This window comes from Triticum dicoccoides, chromosome 4B, assembly GCF_002162155.2.
Source record: "Triticum dicoccoides isolate Atlit2015 ecotype Zavitan chromosome 4B, WEW_v2.0, whole genome shotgun sequence".
In the NCBI taxonomy this organism is placed as follows: Eukaryota; Viridiplantae; Streptophyta; class Magnoliopsida; order Poales; family Poaceae; genus Triticum; species Triticum dicoccoides.
The window spans coordinates 51,162,986-51,173,870 of record NC_041387.1 but is presented as its reverse complement, the minus strand read 5'-3'; positions in this window follow the sequence as shown (position 1 = coordinate 51,173,870).

Sequence of the window (10,885 nt, the reverse complement as noted above, 5' to 3'; positions counted from 1 at the left end):
TCCTCCTCGCGCCCTCATGGCCCTCAAGAGGGTGATTGACGAAGCTGCTCAGTATCCCATTTCCAGCTGAGTCGACTTCAGACGTAGGGATATCTCCCTCCCGGAGATCTTGCTTCCATGCGGGCGGGATTGGCCTCGATTGGCAATGACGTGCTAGCAGGGAATTTCCCCAACCCCAACAAGGAGGAGAGGGTGTGCTTCGTCTTGTTTCTTTTGAGGGGCTTAGGATTCCTGATGCACCCCTTCCTCAGGGGTCTATTGGAATTCTACGGGATCCAGCTGCACAACCTCACACCATGTTCTATGCTGCACACTTCGGGTTTCGTCGCTCTCTGCGAGCTGTTCTTAGGCTGCGAGGCTCATTTGTAACTATGGAGAAAGTTATTTTGCCCCGTCCCTCGCCATCAAGGTGGTTATATATTTGAAGTGGGCGGCGTCGAAGTTTGGCGCATAGTCGGATCAGGCTACCCTGTCGGAACTCCCAAGAAGGAGTCCGAAGAATGGTCTTCAGAATGGTTTTATATTGAGGACGTTCCCCTTCCGGACCCAGTTCGGCGTGGACTTCCCGAATTCTCTAGTGCTCCTCTGAAGAAGCTGATACGTCTCCAACGTATCTATAATTTATGAAGTATTCATGCCATGTTTACAATAGTTTTATATGATTTTGGTATGATTTGATTAGAACTAACCCGGACTGACACTGTTTTCAGCAGAACTACCGTGGTGTTGTTTTTGTGCAAAAATAGAAGTTCTCGAAATGTGCTGAAAATAAACGGAGATTTTTTGTGAAAAATATAAAAAATACTGGAACAAAAATCTACCGGAGGGGAGTCCCGTGGGGCCCACGAGGGTGGGGGGTGCACCCACCCCCTTTGGGCGCGCCCCTGTGCCTCGTGGACTCCCCGTGGGCCCCCCTAACTTGTCCTAGACGCCAACCTCTCCTATAAATTCCCAAACTTCTAGAAAATAACCTAGATCGGAAGTTCCGCCGTCGCAAGTCTCTGTAGCCACAAGAAATCAATCTAGGCACTCTCTAGCACCCTATCGGAGGGGGCCATCATCATCGGAGCCATGGAGGAGGATCTCGGAGGGGCCATCATCGCCATGGAGGCCAAGGACCAGAGGGAGAACCTCTCCCCATCCAGGGGGACCCCATGGAGGAGGAAGAACAAGGGGGAGAACCTCTCCTCCTCTCTCCCGGTTGCACTGAAGTGCCATCGGGAGGGGAATCATTGCCACGATGATCGTCTTCATCAACATCAACATCATCATCACTATCCTCATCTCTTTTACGCGGTCCACTCTCCCGTACCCCGCTGTAATCCCTACTTGAACATGGTGCTTTATGCCACATACTATGATCCAATGATGTGATTCCATCCTATGATGTTTTGAGTAGATATCCTTTGTCCTTGGGTTGATTGATGCTCTAGATTGGTATGAGTTGTATGTTTTATTTTGGTGCTGTCCTATTGTGCCCTCCGTGTCACGCAAGCGTGAGGGATTCCTGCTGTAGGGTGTTGCAATACATTCATGATTCGCTTATAGTGGGTTGCTTGAGTGACAGAAGCATAAACCCGAGTAAGGGGGTTGTTGCGTATGGGATAAAGGGGACCTGATATGTTAATGCTATGGTTGGGTTTTACGTTAATGATCTTTAGTAGTTGCGGATGCTTGCTAGAGTTCCAATCATAAGTGCATATAATCCAAGAAGAGAAAGTATGTTAGCTTATGCCTCTCCCTCATATGAAATTGCAATGACGACCACCGGTCTTGTTAACAATTGCCTAGGACATTTCCACACACCGACCCATCATTATTCCACACTCGCTATTTATAATATTTAGTAATATATTCTAACTTTATGATAACAGCACCTACTTTTATATTTTAGCTCTCCGATATCATGCAAAGTTATCCTCTTCATACCCACAACGTAGTTTTATTTCTCGTTTCTAGTTGGAAGCAAACGTTTGGTGTACGTAGAGTTGTATCAGTGGCAGATAGGACTTGAGAAAATATTGATCTTACCTTTAGCTCCTTGTGGGTTCGACACTCCATACTTATCACTTCCACCTTTGGGAATTGCTACGATGATTCCCTGCACTTGGGGATTATCAAGCTCTTTTTTGGCGCCGTTGCCGGGGAGCAATAGTGCGTTGTTGATATTCTCGTGTGTGTGCTTGTTTGCTTTCTTCATTAAGTAGTTTTTGTTTTACCTTTTACTTTTGCTTAGTTGTGGGTGAAACATACAAAAAATCAAAAAATGAAAATACAAAAATATGCACTTGCCTCACATGCCTAAAAAAGGTTTTCAAAAAGAGAAGTGATTGGAAAGTTATGCATTGAAGAAGTGCGGGTCGACCTTGAGTACTTGTGTTCATGCTCATGGAGACAATGTAAAAAAAGTCATTGAAGTTTCTCTGTAAATAATTTTACCTTTGTATATATCCATTGTATTATGAAAATAATGTGCCAAGCTTTGGTTTTATGATGATTAGATTGCTTGTTTACTGTGTGCAGTACAAAAACATAAACTTTGGCTATAGCGCGTGAATTTACATTTTTTACTGGAAAATCAAATGGGTCTGAAACTTTTTGCACATTACTTCTGTACGAATTTTTTAAATTCTCATATTTTATTTAGAATTTTTGGAGTTACATAAGTTTACTAAATTTCCAGATTACTACAGACTGTCCTGCTTTGATAGATTCTGTTTTCTATGTGTTGTTCGCTTATTTTGATGAATCTATGTGTAGTATCGGGGGGTATGAACCATGGTGAAGTTGGAATACAGTATATAAAGTGCTAATATGAAATTGGAATGAGTTTTCAACAGTACCTAAAGGTAGTTATTTGCTTTAGTATACTAACGGATCTCACAAAGTTTTTGTTAAGTTTTTGTGGGTGAAGTGTTCGAAGAACGAGGAGTTACCGATGTGAGAAGAATAGAGAGAGTTAAGAGTTCAATCTTGGGGATGCCCAAGGAACCCCAAGTAAATATTCCAAGGATAATCAAGCATGTAAGCTTGGGGATGCCCAGGTTGGCATCCCATCTTTCTTCTTCAACAATTATCGATATACCTCGGTTTTTGTTTTGTTCACATGATTTGTGTCTTTTGTGTTTGTCTTTTTCTTTAAGAACCATGCTAGTATGATATAGCCCTTCATTGATCTTATAGAATGCTTCATGTGCTTCACTTATATCTTTTAAGTATGATCTTATAGAATGCTCTTTGCGCTTCACTTAAATCTTTTGAGTATGGTTTTATAGAATGCTTCGTGTGCTCCACATATATATTTTGAGCATGGATATTGGTTAGTCGATATTAATTGTAGAATGCTCCATGAACTTCACTTGTATCTTTTGGAGTATAAATAATACTATCATCTAAAGTGGGTTTGGAAGAGTGTCAACTTTAGGAATTTGTGATCCCACTATTTTGGAGGGTGTTGAATCTTAGTGTGATATTCATGAAAGTGGATTTGGAAGAGTGTCAACTTTAATTAGTAATGATTCCACTATTTCGGAAGAGATTCCAATTGATTATGAGAAAAAACTTGATATCTATGATTATTATTGTGATGACATGTATGCTATAATGTTAACCTGGAAACTTTTCATCATGATTTTAATTTTAAATTGGATTATGCCTCACATGACAGTTATTTTGTTGAGTTTGCTCCCATTATTCTGAATGAGAAGAATTTTGCTTTATGTGGAGAGTAGTAAAATTTCTATGCTTGTAAATAATGAAAAGAATGCTTTATGTGATGGTTATATTGTTGAATTCATTCATGTTGCTACTGAAAATTATTATGAGGGAGGAATATATGCTTGTAGGAGTTGCAATAATATCAAGTTTCCTCTTTATGTGCTTAAAGTTTCGAAGTTATACTTGTTTTGCCTTCCTATGCTAGTTGATTCTTGTTCCTATAAATTGTGTGCTCACAAAATCTCTAGGCATAGGAAGTGGATTAGATTTAAATGTGCTAGTCATATTCTTCATGATGCTATATTTATGTTTTAATTCTTATCTTTTATGTGAGCATCATTGAAATCATCATGCCTAGCTAAAAGGCATTAAAGAAAAGCGCTTGTTGGGAGACAACCCAATATTTACCCTTACTCTTTTTGTGTGTTCACATGATTAATCTACTGTAGTAATCATGTTTTATAGCTTTTGTTTCAATAAAGTGCCAAGTAAGACCTTTGGGAAGACTTGGGTGAAAGTTAATGTGATCTTGCTGTAAAAAACAGAAACTTTGCGCTCATGAGATTGGCTGTCATTTTTTCACAGAAGAGTGATTTTGAGTTGATTCTTTTTGAAGAAGATTAATAGACAAATTCCTCACGTCCACCAATTTATTTCAGAATTTTTGGAATATCATAAGTATGGTTGTTGTTCAAATGATTACAGACTGTTCTGCTTCTGACAAATTCTGTTTTCATTGCATAGTTTGCTTGTTTTCTAGTTTCTATGGATTATATTGCTCAATATAATTTGTTGAAATGATATGGTACAGTAGGCATTGTGTGAGAACAATTATGAATCTTGTCTTTTACAGTACCAAAGTGAATGATTTACTCTTTATCATACTAACCCATCTCACAAAGTTCCGTTAAGTTTTGTGTGATTGAAGTTTTCAAGTTTTGAGTAAGATATGGATATGAGGAGAATAAGGAGTAGAAATACCCTAAGCTTGGGGATGCCCAAGGCACCCCAAGGTAATATCCAAGGAAGACTCAAGCGCCTAAGCTTGGGGATGCCCCAGAAGGCATCCCCTCTTTTGTTTTCAAAACTATTGGTACACCTTACTCGAAGCTATATTTTTATTCGTCACATGATATGTATTTTGCTTGGAGCGTATTTTAGATTTTACTTGCTGTTTGAATAAAATCATTGGATCTGAAATCTTGAATGAAAAAAGAATCCTCCCATGGCTAGTTAATTATTGGACTACTCTTGTTCTTCACTTATATCTTTTGGAGTAGTTTGTCATTTACTCAAGTGCTTCACGTATATCCTATGAGTAAATGGTTGAAGGAATTGAATATAATAAATCTGAATTTATATATATGTTTCATATGATTATATCATGGGGAGTAATGACTTCACACATAATAAGTATAGGTGGTAAAATTTATTGAAAGTTAGCAAACGTAGTATTGGTCACTTGAACAATTCATGAAAGAATATTGAAGGAAGAGAGATTTCACATATAAATATACTATCTTGGACATCTTTTGTAATTGTGAGCACTCATTAAAATATGACATGCTAAAAGGTTGATGTTGTACAAGGAAGACAACTTAATGGGTTATGTTTTCCTATATCCGAAACGTTATACTGTCTTGGATCATCCAACATGTTGAGCTTGCCTTTCCCTCTCATGCTAGCCAAATTATTTGCACCAAGTAGAGATACTACTTGTGCTTCCAAACATCCCTTAAACCAGTTTTGCCATGAGAGTCCACCATACCTACCTATGGATTGAGTAAGATCCTTCAAGTAAGTTTTCATCGTGCATGCAATAAAAATTGCTCCTTAAATATGTATGATCTATTAGTGCGAAGAAAATAAGATTTATACGAACTTGTGATAGGGAAGAAATAAAAGTGATGGACTGCATAATAAAGGTCTTTATCGCAAGCGGCAATCTAAATTAACGTTCTTTTGCATTAAGATTTTGTGTATCCAACCATAAAAGCGCATGACAACCTCTGCTCCCCTCTGCGAAGGGCCTATCTTTTAATTTTATCGCCTACCCTTATACAAGAGTCATGGTGATCAACACCTTTCATTTTTACACTTTTTCCTTTGGCAAGCACTTTGTGTTGGAGCGATCCGGATATATATATCCACTTGGATGTAGGTTTTCATAAATTATTATTGTTGACATTACCTTTCAGGTAAAAGGTTGGGAGATGAAACTATAAGCCCCTATCTTTCTCTATGTCCGACTGAAACTTTGAACCCATAAATATCTCATGAGTGTTAGCAATTGTCAAAGATTAAATGATAGTTGAGTATGTGGAGTTTGCTAAATCAAAGCTCTTACATAGACCCTTCCTGAAAATAAGATGAATTGCAATTTTTTGATGACTAAGAGCATGTTTTGTTAGTTTTCAAGAAAGTTTATGATATATAATTTAACATGTGAATAGATTGTTACTTGATCATGAGAAGTTTTATGAGTTGAGCTAGTGTTATGATATACAATGATGCTGGAAAAAGTGATTGAAACTATCATTGATCGAACTTAAGAACTTTCTAGCATTCACACTTCATAAATTATTTCTTTTATCATTTACCTACTCGAGGACGAGCAGGAATTAAGCTTGGGGATCCTGATACGTCTCTAACGTATCTATAATTTATGAAGTATGCATGCCATGTTTACAATAGTTTTATATGATTTTGGTATGATTTCATTAGAACTAAACTGGACTGACGCTGTTTTCAGCAGAACTACCATGGTGTTGTTTTTGTACAGAAATAAAAGTTCTCGGAATTTGCTGAAAATCAACAGAGAGTTTTTGTGGAAAATATAAAAAATACTGGAACAAAAATCTACCTGAGGGGAGTCCTATGGGGCCCACGAGGGTGGGGGCGCGTCCCTGTGCCCCGTGGACTACCCATGGGCCCCCTGACTTGTCCTCAACGCCGACCTCTCGTATAAATGCCCAAACTTCCAGAAAATATCCTAGATCGGAAGTTCCGCCACCGCAAGCCTCTGTAGCCACAAGAAATCAATCTAGGCCCTCTCTGGCACCCTGCCGGAGGGGTCCATCATCACCGGAGGCCATGGAGGAGGATCTCGGAGGGGCCATCATCGCCATGGAGGCCAAGGACCAGAGGGAGAACCTTTCCCCATCTAGGGGGAGGCCATGGAGGAGGAAGCACAAGGGGGAGAGCCTCTCCTCCTCTCTCCTAGTGGCGCCGGAGTGCCATCGGGAGGGGAATCATCGCCACGGTGATCGTCTTCATCAACATCACCATCATCATCACTATCCTCATCTCTTTTACGTGGTCCACTCTCCCGCACCCCGCTGTAATCCCTACTTGAACATGGTGCTTTATGCCACATATTATGATCCAATGATGTCTTGCCATCCTATGATGTTTTGAGTAGATATCCTTTGTCCTTGGGTTGATTGATGATCTAGGTTGGTATGAGTTGTATGTTTTATTTTGGTGCTGTCCTATTGTGCCCTCCATGTCGTGCAAGCGTGAGGGATTCCCGCTGTAGGGTGTTGCAATACGTTGATGATTCGCTTATCGTGGGTTGCTTGAGTGACAGAAGCATAAACCCGAGTAAGGGGGTTGTTGCGTATGGGATAAAGGGGACTTGATATGTTAATGCTATGGTTGGGTTTTACCTTAATGATCTTAAGTAGTTGCGGATGCTTGCTAGAGTTCCAATCATAAGTGCATATGATCCAAGTAGAGAAAGTATGTTAGCTTATGCTTCTCCCTCATATGAAATTGCAATGACAACCACCGGTCTTGTTAACAATTGCCTAGGACATTTCTGCACACCGACCCATCATTATTCCACACTCACTATTTATAATATTTAGTAATATATTCTAACTTTATGATAACAACACCTACTTTTATATTTTAGCTCTCCGATATCATGCAAATTATCCTCTTCATCCCCACAACGTAGTTTTATTTCTCGTTTCTAGTTGGAAGCAAACGTTCGGTGTACTTAGAGTCGTATCAGTGGCAAATAGGACTTGAGAGAATATTGATCTTACCTTTAGCTCCTTGTGGGTTCGAAACTCCATACTTATCACTTCCACCTTTGGGAATTGCTATGATGATTCCCTACACTTGGGGATTATCAGAAGCTACTCAATTGGCGCCCCTGGAGCCCCAAGCAAGAAGATAGTGTGGAAGTAGTGAGGTTAGTTAGCAAGGTCAGATTACTTGCCCACTCAGGACTCTCGATAATAGAAGTTATGGACATCGCGATAAAGTGATGCATCCAACCTCTTCAGTCTAGAGTGGCCCCTTTATGGTGTTACAATGGGGAGGAGGACGCATCTCGCTATAAGCACGAGGGCCCGGATACCCCAGCCGCTCTGGCCGCCATTTTGGCAGATCTTTAAAAAGGGGAGAAAGAATAATTCATCCGCTTAAATTGTCGGGAAGGTTTTTCCATGTACAACCCCATTGAATGGGTAAGTTGTTGATTATCAAGAAGATTGTAGCTTAAACAGTCATATAGATGACATAGATAAAGAGTAGGCGTTTGATTCCATGTACCAATGTACTTTATCATCAGACTTATCTCCAACCGAACTTATCAAAATTTGTCATCACAGGCCTTTGGCTTCAACCTTCGGACCAAGAAGTTGGAGTGTTTTCGGATACCATGTTAGAATGTAATAAACATTCACTATGTCCGGAAACCAGGTAATCCGGTCATATTGCTCAAATAGACAAAATTTGTTCGGGGAGGTATGCTATATTACTATTTAACGTAAGAACATTTTCTAGGGAAAATAGTTCCGTTAAGGGTTCCTTTCATTGGGTCAGCATGCTTAATTATACATGCCTAGGCTTTAATTGGAATTACAGGCAGCCTATCACGTATTTGTTAGAAGAATCATACAAATGTAAACAATCTGTCGTTGCTTGCCGACCAATTATTCCCTTAAGAATGCTAGCTTTCGGCTTCACCCGTCTGAGGTACAGATCTGGATTAGCCGGTTGTAGCAATCACAGTGGTACTCCCTTTACACCCTAGCCGAACAATCGGGAACATAGGGTATAAGCACAGGAGCGAGGAAACCCAGCTTGGCAAAAACTTTAGTCATAGAGGTGCATATAATGGAAAAGATGTATAGAACAAACGACTTAGACAATGTAAGCCACGAGCTTTTAATAATAAGCTTCGTCAAAGAAGCCCCCAGTTATAGTGGGGGTGTAGACATTTAAAGATGTGTACCCCTAATAGTTTGGTAGATCCGAACATACCCTGGGATATAAAAAGGAAAAAATAAGAAAGAGAGGAGAAATAGGAACCTAGTCAAAGTAAAAATAAAAAGAGTGCGACCGAACTATCCGTAGAATCATCGAAGCCGAGTAGCGTTCCATGGATTCGGCTCAAGGCGATTATCTGATGCATTACGAAGGCGATAGGCTCCTCCTGTGAGAACTTCATCTATGATGAAGGGCCCCTCCCATTTTGGTTTGAGCTTATTCTTCTTCTTCTCCGGGAGACGTAAGACGAGGTCGCCGATGTTATATGTCTTGGCCCGCACTTCTCTGTTTTGGTATCGCCTGGCCTATTGTTGATAAAATGTTTAACGGGCTTTTGCAATATCATGCTCCTCTTCAAGGCTGTCTAGTTCATCCTGCCGATCGACCTTGGCTTCTCGATCTTCGTACATGTGCACTCAAGGTGAATCATGAATGATGTCACGGGGCAGGACAACCTCTGCGCCGTTCACCATGAAGAAAGGTGTGTATCTAGTCATTCGATTAGGTATAGTCTGCAGTTCCCAGAGCACGGAATCGAGTTCCTCGACCCAGTGCTTATCTGACGCCCGTAAGGAGTGCACCAGTATGGGATTAATGCCTCTCATTATCAGGCCATTGGCCTGTTCAACCTGAGCGTTTGTTTGAGGGTGGTAGACGGATGCATAGTCGAGTTTAATGCCCAAGTTAGCACACCAGTTTTTCACCTGATCAGCTCTAAAATTGGAGCCATTATCAGTGATAATGCTGTGCAAGACACCATAGTGGTGTACCACGCCGGATATAAAGTCAATCGCTAGCCCCGCTTCAGCTGTTTTGATTGGTTTGTCCTCTATCCATTTAGTGAATCTATCCACCATGACCAGTAAATACTTCTTTTTGTGGCTTCCCCCTTTAAGGGGTCCGACGATATCAAGCCCGCGGACCGCAAAGGTCCGAGTGATGGGGATTGTTCTTAAGGTAGTGGGAGGCATATGACTTTGATTGGCGAAAAGCTGACAACCTGCAGAACATTGGACAAGGGCTTGTGCATCTGCTTGGGTAGTTGGCCAAAAGAGACCTGTCCGGAAAGCTTTGCTTACGACGGGCCGAGTTGCAGCGTGATGACCGCCCAGACCAGCATGTATTTCAGCCAATAGCTGCCTCCCCACCTCTTCGGTGATGTGATGTCTACTACGCAACCTTCTTCTTGTAGGCGTTGTTGGGCCTACAAGTGCAGAGGTTTGTAGGACAGTAGAAAATTTCCCTCAAGTGGATGACCTAAGGTTCATCAATCCGTGGGAGGCGTAGGATGAAGATGTCTCTCTCAAGCAACCCTGCAACCAAATAACAAAGAGTCTCTTGTGTCCCCAACACACCCAATACAATGATAAATTGTATAGGTGCACTAGTTCGGCGAAGAGATGGTGATACAAGTGCAATATGGATGGTAGATATGGGGTTTTTGTAATCTAAAAATATAAAAACAGCAAGGTAACTAATGATAAAAGTGAGCGTAAACGGTATTGCAATGGTAGGAAACAAGGCCTAGGGTTCATACTTTCACTAGTGCAAGTTCTGTCAACAATAATAACATAACTGGATAATATAACTATCCCTCAACATGCAACAAAGAGTCACTCCAAAGTCATTAATAGCAGACAACAAACGAAGAGATTATTGCAGGGTACGAAACCACCTCAAAGTTATTATTTCCGATCAATCCATTGGGCTATTCCTATAAGTGTCACAAACAACCCTAGAGTTTGTCACCTAGATACTCCAATGTAACCTCAAGTATCCGTGGGTATGATTATACGATATGCATCACACAATCTCATATGCATCTATTCAACCAACACAAGGAACTTCAAAGAGTGCCCCAAAGTTTCTATTGGAGAGTCAAGAT